Here is a 15,901-nt window from a genome sequence, read left to right as displayed (position 1 = left end):
GGATCTCCGGTGATTTGGATCACGATGAATACGACTCCTTCAACCCCGTTCTCTTGAATGCTTTCGCTTAGCGATCTACAAGGGTATGTAGATGAACTCCTCTCTCTCTCGTTGCTAGTTTCTCCATAGATAGATCTTGGTGACTCATAGGAAAATTTTGAATTTCTGCTACGTTCCCCAACAGGACTTGTCCGATGATCGGCAAGCCATGGAAAATAAATGGATCTTCAAGAGGAAGACAAACGCTGATGGTAGTGTTACTATCTATACAGCTCGACTAGTCGCAAAAGGGTTTCGACAAGTTCAAGGTGTTGACTACAATGAGATTTTCTCAACTATAGCTATTCTTAAGTCTGTTCGAATCATGTTAGCAATTGCCATATTTTATGAAATCTGGTAAATGGATGTCAAAAGTGTATCCTTTAAATGGATATATCTAAGGAGAGTTGTATATGATGCAACAAGAAGGTTTTGTCAATCCTAAAGGTACTAACAAGGTGTGCAAGCTCCAGCGATCCATCTATGGACTTGTGCGAGCATCTCAGAGTTGGAATATACGCTTTGATGAGTTGATGAAAGCATATAGTTTTATACAGACTTGTGGTGAAGCCTATATTTACAAGAAGGTGAGTGGGAGCACTACAGTCTTTCTAATAAGTATATGCGAATGACATATTGTTGATCGAAAATGATGTAGAATTTTCTGGAAAGCATAAAGGAGAGTTTGAAAGGAGATTTTCAAAGAAAGACCTCGGTGAAGCTGCTTACATATTGGACATCAAGATCTATAGAGATAGATCAAGACGCTTGATAAGATTTTTCAATGAGTACATACCTTGACAAGATTTTGAAAGAGTTCAAAATGGATCAGTCAAAGGAGTTCTTTCCTGTATTACAAGGTGTAAAGTTGAGTAAGACTCAAAGCCCGACCACGGCAGAAGATAGAAAGAGAATGAAAGTCATTTCCTATGCCTCAGTCATAGGTTCTATAAAGTATGCCTATGTACCAGACCAGTTGTGTGCCTTGCTATGAGTTTGACAAGGGGGTACAATAGTGATCCAGGAGTGGATCACTGTATAGCGGTCAAAGTTATCGTTAGTTACCTAAGAGGACTAAGGAAGTATTTCTCGGTTATTGAGGTGATAAAGACTTCGTCGTAAAGAGTTGCGTTGATGTAAGCTTTACACAAATCCAGATGACTCTGAGTCTCAATCTGGATACGTATAGAAAGTGGGAGCAATTAGCTAGAGTAGCTCCATGTAGAGCATTGTAGACATAGAAAATTTGCAAAATACATACGGCTCTAAATTTAGCAGACCCATTGACTAAACTTCTCTCACAAGCAAAACATGATCACACCTTAGTACTCTTTGGGTGTTAATCACATAACGATGTGAACTATATTATTGACTCTGGTAAACCCTTTGGTTGTTGATCACATGGCGATGTGAACTATGGGTGTTAATCACATACAGATGGGACCTATTGGTGTTAAATCACATGGTGATGTGAACTAGATTATTCACTCTAGTGCAAGTGGGAGACTGAAGGAAATATGCCCTAGAGGCAATAATAAAGTTGTTATTTATATTTCCTTATATCATGATAAATGTTTATTATTCATGCTAGAATTGTATTAACCGTAAACTTGATACATGTGTGAATACATAGACAAAACAAAGTGTTCCTAGTATGCCTCTACTTGACTAGCTCGTTAATGAAAGATGGTTATGTTTCCTGACCATAGACATATGTTGTCATTTGATGAACGGGATCACATCATTAGAGAATGATGTGATGGACAAGACCCAGGAGCACCACGAAAAACTATTTCCACCGTCGCAACCTTCTGTATCCGCGAGATCCCATCTTGGAGCCTTTGTCGGTGCTCCACCGGAGGGGGAATCGACCATGGAGGGCCTCTACATCATCTCCAAGGCCTCTCCGATGAGTTGTGAGTAGTTTACCATAGACCTTCGGGTCCATAGTTATTAGCTAGATGGCTTCTTCTCTCTCTTTGAATCTCAATACCAAGTTCTCCTTGATCTTCTTGGAGATCTATTCGATGTAACTCTTTTTGCGGTGTGTTTGTTGAGATCCGATGAATTGTGGGTTTGTGATCAAGTTTATCTATGAGAAATATTTGAATCTCCTCTGAGTTCTTTTATGTGTGATTGGTTATCTTTGCAAGTCTCTTCGAATTATCAGTTTGGTTTGGCCTACTAGATTGATCTTTCTTGCAATGGGAGAAGTGCTTAGCTTTGGGTTCAATCTTGAAGTGTCCTTTCCCAGTGATAGCAGGGGCAGCAAGGCACGTATTGTATTGTTGCCATCGAGGATAAAAAGATGGGGGTTTATATCATATTGCTTGAGTTTATCCCTCTACATCATGTCATCTTTCTTAATGCGTTACCCTATTCTTCATGAACTTAATACTCTAGATGCGGGCAGGAGTCAGTCGATGTGTGGAGTAATATTAGTAGATGCAGGCAGGAGTCGGTCTACTTGTCACGGACGTGATGCCTATATACATGATCATGCCTAGATAATCTCATAACAATGCACTTTTCTATCAATTGCTCGACAGTAATTTGTCCGCCCACCATAATACTTACGCTATCTTGAGAGAAGCCACTAGTGAAACCTATGGCCCCCGGGTCTATCTTTTATGATATAAGTTTTCCATCTACTTATATTTGCATCTTTTATTTTCCAATATATATCATAAAAATACCAAAAATATTTATCTTATCTTATTACCTCTATCAGATCTCACTTTTGCAAGTTACCGTGAAGGGATTGACAACCCCTTTATCGCGTTGGTTGCGAGGTTCTTGTTTGTTTGTGTAGGTGCGTGGGACTTTTGAGGAGCCTCCTATTGGATTGATACATTGGTTCTCAAAAACTGAGGGAAATACTTACGCTACTTTGCTGCATCACCCTTTCCTCTTCGAGGGAAAACCAAGACAATGCTCAAGAGGTAGCAACAACATACGTTATTCCCTTTGTCCATCGGTATGTTACTTGCCCGAGTTTGATCGTCGGTATCTTCATACCTAGTTCAATCTCGTTACCGGCAAGTCTCTTTACTCGTTCCGTAATACAACATCCTCCAACTAACTCATTACTCACTTTGCTTGCAAGGCTTCTTATGATGTGTATTGCTGAGAGGGCCCAGAGATACCTCTCTGATACTCGGAGTGACAAATCATAATCTCGATCTATGCCAACCCAACAAACACCTTCGGAGATACCTGTAGAGCATCTTTATAATCACCCAGTTACGTTGTGACGTTTCATAGCACATAAGGCATTCCTCCGGTATCCGGGAGTTGCATAATCTCATAGTCGAAGGAATATGTATTTGACATGAAGAAAGCAATAGCAATAAAACTAAACGATCAATATTCTATGATAACGGATGGGTCTTGTCCATCACATCATTCTCCTAATGATGTGATCTCGTTCATCAAATGACAACACATGTGTATGGTTAGGAAACTTAACCATCTTTGATTAACGAGCTAGTCTAGTGGAGGCTTACTAGGGACAATGTGTTTTCTCTATGTATCCAGACATGTATCAAGTTTCCGGTTAATACAATTCTAGCATGAACAATAAACATTTATCATGATATAAAGAAATATAAAATAACAACTTTGTTATTGCCTCTAGGGCATATTTCCTTCAATATGTACATAGAGTCACGTGCCAGGTGCTATGATTGCTGCTCTGCTCCCCAAAAGGATTAATGGCATCCGCGCTTAAACCAAACCATACGTTCCTTGCGTCACCTGCAAAGTCCCCCACTTTCTCTCGATTTTTCTCCACTCTGACCCATCAGCGGGTGCCCTCAACTTTCCATCTTTCTTACGGTCCTCTTTGTGCCATCGCATCAACTTGGCATGCTCTTTGTTTCTGAACAGACGTTTCAATTGTGGTATTATAGGAGCATACCACATCACCTTGGCAGGAACCCTCTTCCTGGGGCGCTCGCCATCAACATCACCAGGATCATCTCGTATGATCTTATATCGCAATGCATCGCATACCAGGCATGCGTTCAAATCCTCATACACACCATGGTAGAGGATGCAATCATTAGGGCATGCATGTATCTTCTGCACCTACAACTCTAGAGGGCATAGAACCTTCTTTGCTCCGTACGTACTGTCGGGCAATTCGTTATCCTTTGGAAGCTTCTTCTTCAGTATTTTCAGTAGCTTCTCAAATCCATTGTCAGATACACCATTGTCTGCCTTCCGTTGCAGCAATTCCAGTATGGTACCGTCCTTTGTGTTGCCATCTTGACAATTGGTGTACAACCCTTTTTTGTGATCCTCTCACATGCGATCGAACTTCAACTTCTCCTTTTCACTTTCGCATTGTCTCTTTGCATCAACAATGACCCGGTGAAGATCATCATCGGGCACATCGTCTGGTTCCTCCTGATCTTCAGCTTCCCCCGTTGCAACATCACCGTATTCAGCGGGGCACATAGTTGTCATCATCCTCTTCTTCTTCATTGTCTTCCATCATAACCCCTCTTTCTCCGTGCTTGGTCCAAACATTATAGTGTGGCATGAAACCCTTCTCAAGCAGGTGGATGTGAAGGGTTTTCGCATAAGAGTAAGACTTCGTATTCCCACAGATAGTGCATGGACAACACATAAAACCATTCTGCTTGTTTGCCTCAGCCACTTTGAGAAAATTATGCACGCCCTTAATGTACTCGGAGGTGCGTCTGTCACCGTACATCCATTGCGGTTCATCTGCGTGCATTACATATAATTAAGTGTGGCAAAAATCATTACGGAACATCATGAATAGAGAAGTGACCAAATTAATAAAAGTTCATCATCACATTAAAACCAAAGTACAATAGTGATCAAATGTTATTACTGGAAAATAAATACATAAAGTTCATACATAGGTCTCATTGAACAACATATAGCTCTCTAGAGCATCTAATTAAACCATACATTGAAACTATGTAAAGAGGTAATAATTGATCCAACGGCATAATGATACCAAGCCTCAATATGAATGGCATAATTTTTAATCTTTCTAATCTTCAAGTGCATTTTATCCATCTTGACCTTGTGAGCATCGACGATATCCGCAACATGCAACTCCAATGCCATCTTCTCCTCCTCAATTCTTTTCAATTTTTTCTTCAAGTAATCATTTTCTTTTTCAACTAAATTTAACCTCTCGACAAGAGGGTCGGTTGGAATTTCCGATTCGCATACCTCCTAGATAAAACATCTATGTCACGTTGGTCGGCATAATTGTCATAAACACTAAATGGAACAAATAGTTATAAAAGATAATATATACCACATTTGAATCATAGACAGGACGAGGGCCGACGGGGGCTGATACCAAAACCATCGCACTATATAATAGTAACAAACAATAATAAAAGTAAGAAAATTATACAAGTATCAATCTAAATCATACAAGTAAGATTTTTTTTTAGAAAGAAGATAAGAACAAGAGGCTCACCATGGTGGTGCCGACGACGAGATCGGCGCGGGCGATTGACGGCGGTGAGGACGGTGACGGGACAAGATGGACCACCAAACCTAGACAAATCTTAAGTGTGGCTCGATCATTTCATCGAACACCTCATGTGCATAGGAGGTGAGTTAGAGGAGCACAAAGCTCTCCCACGGCCGGCCAAAAAACAGAGCAGTGCACTGCTCTGCTCGTGGGCAGGGGGTATATATAGGCCTCTCTTTAGTCTCGGTTGGTGGCTAAAACCGGGACTAAAGGACCACATTTGGTCCCGGTTCCAGCCACCAACCGGGACTAAAGGTTGTGGGCCAGGAGCGAGACCCATTGGTCCTGGTTCCAGTGGTCCCGGTTCGTGTCTGGAACCGGGACCAAAGGGGTCAGACGAACCGGGACTAATGGCCCCCGAGGCCCGGCCGCCCCCCTGACCTCGCGAACCGGGACTAATGCCCCCTTTGGTCTCGGTTCGTGAGGGAACCGGGATTAATGCCCTTACCTAGGGCTCAACCAAAGCCCTGTTTTCTACTAGTGCATTTTCAATATCAAGGAATATAACATTATCTTCATTTTTCATAGAAATGCGAGTAGCTCCAACTTCATCGAAGCCCGACTAAATGGTATGTACAAAATATGATGAAGAAGGACGATCTTGCAATTAAGGTGCATGCAAGCATGTTCCATTCTCTCTCATATCTGTCTTAAGTATAAAAAGTTAGCATTTTGATTTTCTTAGTGATTTAGATGCTTCATATCCTTACACTAGAATTCTGTTTTTGATTTGCTATATATATTTGAAATCCTGGTGAAAAGACCTTTCAAACAAGACTGATGTTGGATATCTTTTAAACTCATTTATATTTTGTTGTTGCACAAATTGATTTAAATAAAGTCCGCAGGTGATAACAACAATTAAAATTATACTAATTAATTTGGAAATGATTTATATCATTCAAAAATGATTTCAATTAATTGCAACTATGAAAATGATTTAATATTTCAAAATTGTTTTCATTTCAAAAAACTATTACATTTTTTTGGAAAAAGTGATTTCCTTATACCAAAACAATGATTTCCATCTTTATAGTTTCAGTATTTGAAATATTTCAGAACATATATTTCAGTATCTTTTTCAACTTCGCTTAATTGAAATATTTCAAATATCACATATTCACTTGTTTGGAATTATCTGAAACATACATCCTCATAATTTCAGCATGCATTTTGGCTTTATATTTGAGATATTTCATAGATCATATTTTTCATGTATTTCAATTATTTCAAAATAATTTATTTAAGTTATTCCATAAAAAATATTTCATTTATGACAAAATAGTTTCACTGTTGAACAACAAGATTTCAGTTATAATGTTTCATAAAATATGATTCTAATTATTTCACAACTTTGAAGATAACTATTTCAATAATTCCAAAAATTGTGTTCTACACACCCAAAAAGTCAGCTTCACATCAGTGGTGTGAAAATAACTAAAATATGTAATATTTTTAAAAAATGGAGTGACATAATTGAAATACGTATTCAATTATATTAAACTAATGTAATGTTTATGAAACTGATTTCAAATATGATTGGAACACATAAATTTAACTACTTCAAATGTATCAAAAACTGGTCTTGTTCTAATGATCTTCTCACTACGAACTATAGAATATATAAAAAGTTTTAAGAACGAAATTTTTATTTAAAATATAATACTCATATAAAAATTTTCTCGAATACACTCGTATAAAATTGGAAAAGCAGTAATAGAATGCATGTGAATTAATGGGAGTGAGAGCACGTGAGAGGCCTGCATGCAAGTGTCGTTTTCTGTTGTCCCAACCCAAGACCTCCAAAGTTGGCATGAGAGCGGCTTCCAAAGCGAACTCTAGGGAGTAGCCGCAGGCCAGACGCCACTCCATAGGCCGACCACCTGCATGCTAAGCCCAAACCCAGCGTTCTGGTGAAGTGTCTCAGAAAAAAAAGGAAGCATGAGGCGCAGGTGCAATTGGTTTAGTCCCACATCGCCTGGGAATGGGAAGAGGGGAGGGAGCTGGGCTATATAAGAGCGGGTGGTGCGAGAGGTGAAAGGCACGCAGCTGCGTGGTAAGCACAAAGCGAACTATTCTTTCGCCTTTTACTAAAGAATACCGTGTGCATGCCATATTAAGCAGCATACACTAATTTTTGAAGGGTGTCTTCTTTCTTTGAGAAGACCCCAACAATACAGAATTTAAAAAATTTGTGGTACCTATTTAGACAATTTGTAAGTGGCTAGCTCAATTCCATTTGAAAATGATATACCAGTAGGGGCAATTTCAAATAGTACTACATCTTCTGTTGGCTGTTGCAGCCAAGTAAACGGTACTCTTTCCATTTGAGACGTTGGCTCTTGACTCGTTTTCACATAACTAAATTAAGAAAAAGAAATTAAATGTAAATCTTTGTAGAGATTCCACTATGAACCACATACAGATGTACTCCCTCCGTTCCTAAATATAAGGTGTATTAGTTTTTAAAAAAGTCAACTGTTGTCTATGTTTGACCAACTTTACAGCAAACTATATAAAGATTTATAATACTAAATATATAAAATGTAAAAATATAGTTCATGATGAATCTAGTGATCATGATTTGGAATTCTAGACATTGATATTTTTGTCTATAAACTTGGTCAAATTTAGAGAAGTTTGACTTTTTGGGAAAATAATACACCTTATATTAAGGAACGAAGGGAGTATATAGATGCATATTAAGAGTAGATCCATTCATTTTCCTCCGTATGTAGTCCATCTAGTGGAATCTCTACAAAAACTTATATTTAGGAACGGAGGGAGTACAAACAAAGCTGCAAATGTCACAACATCCCTATGAGAAAAGACAAAAGGATCTCCCATTATGACCTTGGAGTGTCTTTTCTCTTGGGCGTTTTTTGTGTATGATAGTACAAACGAAGCTGCAGATGTCAAAACATCCCTATGAGAAAAGACAAAAAGATCTCCCATTATGACCTTGGAGTGTCTTTTCACTTGGGCGTTTTTGATGTCTCGCAGATCTAGGCACACGAGTCTTGATGTTTATTTGCTGCAGTATTTGTTTCTTGAGGTAATAGCACTGCAGGTCCCTGAACTTGTCATGTAGGTGATGGTTTGGTCCTCAAACTTGAAAACGCTGATTATTTGATCCTTGAACTTGTCATGGATGTACAAATTTGGTCCTGGACGAATCACAGCTCGCCAAGTGGAGCCAGCTGAGCTGGGCCGGTCAGCGTGGCATATTTTGCAGTTTGCCCCCTGCCTTTAGCCCTAATCAACCCGAGCAAGCCCAGCGCCCACCTCTGCCTGCTCGCGTTCCAGGGCACCGGCCTCGGCTGGGGCGTCCGGAAGCGGGTCCGCTACGTCACCCGCCACCGCGCCCCGCACCACGACGATCGCCGCGTGCGCCCTTTGCCCGCGCTGCCCGCCTTCGTCGCCGAGACCCCGCACGATCGCCGTCCCGTGCCGCCCACCGTCGTCCAGAGCAGCGCGCACGCGGCGCACCGCGACGAGGGGAGCTCCAGCAACGTCAAGACCAAGGACCTGCTCGGACTGCTTGGGGAGACGCAGGCGGACGCGGAGGAGGGAGGAGAGAGCGGCCGCCATGAGGAGGAGCGCGAGGCGCCGGCCGTGGAGGAGGAGAAGACGACGAGGAAGCGAAGTAGGAGGAAGTCCGGCAGTGTCCACAGCTTCAGCCTCCCCAAGCGTAGGATCCGAAAGCCAGCTCCCGCTCCAAAGGTCGAGATTTTCGTGGACGCCGACGTGGGGCCGGAAGCAGAGAGCGACCGCAAGGTGGTGGCCAAGAGAAAGAGGAACGACGTTCGTCGCCATGGCCGCGACGTCGCCAAGCGCGCCAAGAAGACGACCCCGCCGGTGCCGGAGGAGGAGCGCAAGGTGGTCAAGACGGAGAAGAAGAGGAACCCGCCAGAGGAGGAGAAGGACGAGCGCAAGGTGGTCAAGAAGGAGAAGAAGACAAACCTGCCGGAGGAGAAGAAGGGCGGCGGCCGGGACGAGCGCACCGCGGTCAAGGCGGAGAGGAAGAGGGTCCCGCCGGAGGAGGAGCGCACGGCGGTGGTGCTGGTGGCCGTCAAGAGGGAGAGGAAGAGCAAGGCTCCTCTCTACGGCCGCGCCGTCACCGTCACGGAGGAGCCGGAGACGAAGCCCCCACGCGCCGTCAGGGCCGAGGAGGCCACCACCGCCGCCTTGGCCGTGCCGCGCGGCATGGTCGACCGATGGACGGTCACGCGCTACGCGGCCGCCGAGGCGTCCCTGCTCGGCATCCTGCGCCGCTTCGGCGTGCGCCCCGGCAAGACCGTCCCCCGCGGCGAGCTGCGGCAGGCGGCGCGCAAGCACGTCGGCGACACGGGCCTCCTCGACCACCTCCTCAAGCACACTGCCGACAAGGTGCCGCGCGGCAGCGCCGAGCGCATCCGTCGCCGCCACAACACCGACGGCGCCATGGAGTACTGGCTCGAGCCGGCCGAGCTCGCGGCCCTGCGCCGGGAGGTCGGCGTCGACCCGTACTGGGTGCCGCTGCCAGGGTGGAAGCGCGGGGACCCCGTCTCCGCCGACGGCTACGCGCTCAAGGCAAAGAAGCAGATGGAGGAGCTCACCAAGGAGCTCGCCGGAGTAAAAAGGTCTTTTTCTCCCTTCTCCTGCCATCTTCCTATGCAATTTCTTCTTCATCTTTGGATTGGTCTAGTGGAGAATGCAGTGCAATGCTGACGCGATCTTCCATTGATCCTTGCATGTGACAAAGAAATGTTTGTGCTAAAGTTGATCTTTTTTGCTGAATTGCTAATGTTACTATACTGTTAAGATTCTTGCATACAGTAAATACTCCATTTGTCACAATGCCAGTGTTGTGTTAAGACTAGATTTTGTTAGATTTGTGTATGAAGGCACTTGTGCTGAATAAAGCAATGCTAATTTGTGCTAAAGTTGATTACGGGTGCTGAATTGATAGTACCATATTATCAACATTCTTGAATACAGGAAGTAGCAATGCTAGTTTTGTGTTGGCACTGAATTCTGTTGCTCTGAATTTGTGTATGAAGACACATGCAGCAGCTGGTGAAGGCACATCAAGGCACAATGAACAATGAAGTGAAACCTGAGGCAGTCAAAGCCTGCATTTCTCATGAGCCTTATCATGTATATGTGCTGTCAAAATTACATCTCCCTGTTCTGCATCATGTACATTTGTTGTAGTAAAAAATATGGGGAAATGGGGTATGCATGCATGGATGTAGCCCACCCCCTTAGTTGTGATGCACACTTGTCAGCTGTCAGGGTTTCTGGTTCATGAATTGCATTTGCAATGGGTTGTGTGGGTTCATTAGGGCTAAAGGCAGGGGGCAAACTGCAAAATACACGGCGCTGACCGGCTCAGCCCAGCTGGCTCCACTTGGCGAGCTGTGATTCGCAAGGACCAAATTTGCACTTCCATGACAAGTTCAAGGACCAAATAATCAGCGTTTTCAAGTTTGAGGACCAAACCATCACCTCCATGACAAGTTTAGGGATCTGCAGTGCTATTACCTCTTGTTTCTTAAACCTCTGGTCTTTGCCAGAATATACCGGAGACATCGGTTTCAACCACCTCGAATAGTTTCATAGAGTTAGTATATGATCTACCAACTGATCGACTGCCAGCTGAGTAGACCCAGCGTTCTTCAGAGACTCCACCGATTTGGTCTTAAGCTCCTTTGCCCTTTCCCTCGCCGTTGCGCCATCTCCCCCTTCCATCAACCTCGCAATGGCGTGCTCAATCTCCCCCCGTTCCATCTTACCCACCAACAAGGTCCCTATCTCCCACACGTCCTCCACGTACCTCCCGTTCGCCAGCTGGTCTCCGAAGAAAGGGCTGCACAACATCGGTACCCCCTCGCAGATACTCTCCAGCGTCGAGTTCCAGCCACTGTGCGTCCGGAACCCGCCCACCGCACGGTGCGCTAGCACCTCCTGCTGCGGCGCCCACCTGACCACCTTGCCCCTGCCCCTCACCGCTCGCTCGAACCCTTCCGGCAGCTCTGCATCCTCGGAACCGAGGACGAGGCCGCTTCGAACGACCCACAGGAAAGGCTTGCCGCTGTTCGCGAGGCCCCAAGCAACCTCGTTGAAGTCGTGTCGGTGCACCGGAGCGACGCTCCCGAAGCTCACGTAGAGCACGGAGCCTGCTGCCTGCGTGTCCAGCCACTCGACGCAGCTTCGGTCCTGCTCGAGCAGGCTGCCGGCGCCGCCGATGGTGGAGAGCTTGTGAAGTGGGCCGATGGCGAAGGCGCGGATGCCGCTGGTAGCGAGCTCGTCCCGGATCGCCTCCAGTTCGGGGGTCTCGAGAGCTTCGAATGTGTTGATTAGGATCCCCGGGGAGCCCGTTGTAGTTTCGGTGGCCATGTCCAGGATCTTCCTCGCCTTTCTTGGTTGGGGTATTTGCTAGGGTCGAACAGGTCCGAGACTCGTACTGGTGGCAGCTCCGTCACCGGCTTGCTTAGTTCATGCTCTGAAATGAAATACTACAAAAAATTCTCTAATCTCGTGTGGAAATTAATTTTGGTTAAGAAGAACCCATACCCACACAAAATTGCAGTGACGCCATTGTTGTGACTAACCTTGCGCTGGCAAGTATCCCTTCTCGTGGAGCATGGCGTTGGACCTGAACAAGCGGACGGCTGCCGCGCTGCTGGTTTGCAGCACGATCGTCGGCAGGCCTAGCTCGACCGCCGCCTTCTGCGCGGCGGGGAGGAAGGTGTCGATGACAAGGCACGCCGGCCGGGGCTCCTCGGAGAGAATCGACGCGAGCGCGTCGCGGACGCACCCCGACACCTCCATAGCCGCGTTCATGGCGACGATCATGCCCAGGCCGTCCTTGGGCGCGGCCACATCGTCCGGCATTTCATCGGCCACGGCGACGAAGTCGAACTCCGGGTGACTAGCTGGGTCGGGGGCGTTGAACGTGGTGTGGAGGATGGTGACCGCGAGGCCGCGGCCGTGGAGCACGTCGGCGAGCTGCAGCATCGGGCTGAGGTGGCCCTGGAACGGCAGGGGGAACAGCAGGATGCGACCCCTGGGTCCTCGGTCGAGTCCAGCCATCGTTGCGTAACGGATGTGTTGGTCAGTTTATCGAAGTTGGACTCCGTAATTTGTAGCCTTGGCCATTGTCCATTTGATCGTGCCGTCAGTTTACGAAGCTTCGAGGTAATTTCATTTAGGACCCTCATCTCTCCTGAACATGCCCCAAATTTTAAAATAGCACTTTGTAAAATCGTCGTGTAGCTATCTAGAGTCTCAAGTCTCTAACAAACATTACAATATTATTGCAAAGATTGAGTTTTTCCTTGGTGATATCCATGCGAATGATTGACTCTGTATGGTCAGTTACGAAGCTTCGAGGAATTTTCGTTTAGTGCGTCATGAACATGCCAAGATGTAAGATTGGTAGAGTTGCTATGCAGAGCCTGAAGGGACGTGGTGTTTTGTGTGCTGGAGCTCAAATGAGCTCTGATAAACAGTAAAATAAAATAAAAATGTTTTTTTTGCAAACATTGACAAATGTTTTGAGTGCTCATAGAATTTCATCATGAAATGGCATTTGCGGAAGTCATGCAAAAAAAATGATGCTTCAAAATTGTTATTTTCAAAAGTATTTGGGAGTGCTGATACTAATTATTTTGCCACAACTTTTCGAAACAGGCTTTCGCCCCGCTCTATAGATAAAGCACCAACCGAACAAGTACACGGCCGAGCGATACAAGATGGTGACGTAACTCTCTAACAAAGCCGATCCTAAGATAATCAGCACACGCAGAACGCACACGACCACCACCAACAAACGGCACCGGGAGAACTAGACACACCCCACACTACGATCTAGCACAGCTAAACTCCACGACAACGTCCTCAAAAGGAAAAATGACGCAGAGCGTCGCCGTTGCCTAGTCCACACCGGATAAAGATCTTCACCCGAGGCCCTGATACAAAGAGAAGAACCACGACGACGTCTTCAAGAAGAGCACGACACCCATGGGCGCCACCGTCGTCGGCGCCAAGGCACAGAGCTTTCGCTCGGCAACCCCCCGTGTCCACGAGGTCGCCAGGCATAATGCGGAATTGCTAGAGTCCCATATCCGGATCGGGACGCCGCCCCTCCAAGCAAGAGGACACATCCGAGCTACTAGCCGCTGCACCTCCCGTTGCCCACACAACCCCGGAAGAGAGCCACCACCATCGCAATGATGCCCGCCGGAGAGCAACCATGCGAACCGCCATCCGTAGCCACTGCCCCAGCATCCCTGTTGCTAGATAGCATATGTCACACACATCACGGCGCACTCGACCATGGTAGGAAGAGCAACACCAGTCCGTCAACTCCTAGCCCGACATCAGTCCCAGAATATGGGTAGGCGCGTCCACCATAGGAGGCACCCACACATGCGTCCCTAGCCAATCCCAATTGGCAGGGAGGGACACGACTCCAAGACTGCCGACGACCGCCGATGAGTCATCTCCAAGCCCTTGGCCAAGTAACTCACACGACGCCATGTCCATAGTCATCGACGTCGATCCGTGTGTGACGCCCGGATATTTAAGCTACAGTGAACCTCTACTAATGATGCCACGTCATCTCGATTACTGTTGCTAATCTCGTGTTAGTTCAAAACCGGTTCGAATTCAAATTCAAAATCAAGCAAACAATAAAAGTTTTCAAATATTAAAACTAAAATGTTTGGGTTGTGCCAAATAATGCGTAGGTAATTATGGAGAAGAAACCACACTTCTGTAAAGTATTCAAATGCACTAAAATAAATAAAACAACAACTAGACCTATTATAAATGCCCTTTTGAAATTTATAAAAATGCGAACTAAATATTTTAAATACCAAAATATATTGTGGCGGTGGGCTAATTTGCAACCTCCATTTAGGTACTGGTCTTATAATTTTACAAAAATAAAAGCTATTAAAACTACAATAGAAAACAGAAAAGTGAAAATAAAATAAAAACAGAAAAGATTAAAAAAAAGAGAAACAAAGCCCCCTGCTGGGCCGTGGCCCAGCTGCCCACCAAGCCACAACCGATCGGCCCACCCCGCCTCCCTTATCCCCCCACATCCCAAACCCTAACAGCTACCACACCCACTTCCCCCCACTCCCTCTCACCCGATCCAGATCGGATCGGGCCGACCCCATCGCCGTCGCCCGAAGCCGCCTCGTCGGCCCCCGCCCTCGTCCTTGCGCCTCCGTCCCCTCTCCCTCGACCACACCGTTCGACGCCCCGCCGCCGTCGCCTCCTCCACGATCGTTCTCGCACCAACCGCCGTCGCCCGAAATAGTCGTCCTCATCCCCACCTCGCTGGACGGCCTCGACCTCCACCAGCTTCACCGAGCCCTCCACGAGCTCCGCAGTGAGCCTCCCTGACGATCCCCCACCTCCTTCAATCTCGTCGCCGTAACCGCCGTCCGCGTCCTCCCGTTGCCGTGCCCGGTGCCCCGCTCCGCGCACGACCTGGCCGCGCCCTCGCTCACGCACGTCCGCCCGAGGCGCGCCTCTGTCCCTACTAGATGTTGTTGCCGCACCATGTCGTTGCTCACCCTGCCTGCTGCCTTGGCCGCTCCCCTACACGCGCGTCGCACCTCAGCCGGCGCTCACCCACTGCGTCCACGCTCACACACTCGCCGCTGCCCCACTAGACCTCGTCGCCGGTGTCCATCCCAGCACCTTCGGCACCGACCACTAGCCCCACTAGATGCGCGCCGACACACTCGTCCTGCTGGTGCTCGTGGGTGACCGAACGGTCGCCGGAACGCAACTCCGGCGAGCCTCCGCCGTGTTCCGTGGCGGCCGGCGACTAAGCGCCGACGTCGCTGACATGGCGTCTTTTGTTTATCCACTAACCCCCTACATATGGGTCCCGAACTGCTTAACTAACCTGCTAATTAAAACGTTAAGAATAACTAACCTAGACACTAACATCGGGCCCCACCGCTTAATTAACCTCTAGGTTAAATTCAATCTCTGTTGAATAAATAGTCCATGACAGGTGGGTCCATGCCACCATTTAACTAGATAAGGTTGACACGTCAGCTTGCTGACTCAGCAGGGGCCCCACCAGTCAGCCTCTGCTGACTGGACTGTTGACCCAGTCAACTGACCCACTAGTCAGCCCTTGTGTGGTCTGTCTGGGTGCAAAACTGGGTACACATAGCAATTCACATTTATTTTCGAATTAAATTAAATTTAGAAATTGATTAAAACTTTGAAAATTAATATCAAATAATCCGTAGCTCAGAGGGAAAAACTTTGTACATGAAAGTTGCTCAGAACGACGAGACGAATCTGGATATGTAGCTC

The 15,901-nt window shown here is 46.5% G+C and overlaps 1 non-coding gene and 1 pseudogene across 1 annotated transcript; one reads left to right on the top strand and one right to left on the bottom strand.

The window, feature by feature from the left end:
- The first annotated feature begins 7,613 nt into the window (after positions 1–7,613).
- On the top strand, positions 7,614–7,733 carry LOC123047704 (U5 spliceosomal RNA). The gene has a single exon (XR_006423080.1). It is a non-coding gene; the product is annotated as a U5 spliceosomal RNA (small nuclear RNA).
- A 3,431-nt stretch (positions 7,734–11,164) lies between these two features.
- On the bottom strand, positions 11,165–12,643 carry LOC123039135 (UDP-glycosyltransferase 76B1-like; annotated as a pseudogene).
- Positions 12,644–15,901: the final 3,258 nt, after the last annotated feature.

Source organism: Triticum aestivum, chromosome 2B (assembly GCF_018294505.1).
Source record: "Triticum aestivum cultivar Chinese Spring chromosome 2B, IWGSC CS RefSeq v2.1, whole genome shotgun sequence".
Lineage (NCBI taxonomy): Eukaryota > Viridiplantae > Streptophyta > Magnoliopsida > Poales > Poaceae > Triticum > Triticum aestivum.
Note: the sequence above shows the minus strand (reverse complement) of the source record. Positions and strands in the feature narration are given on the sequence as shown.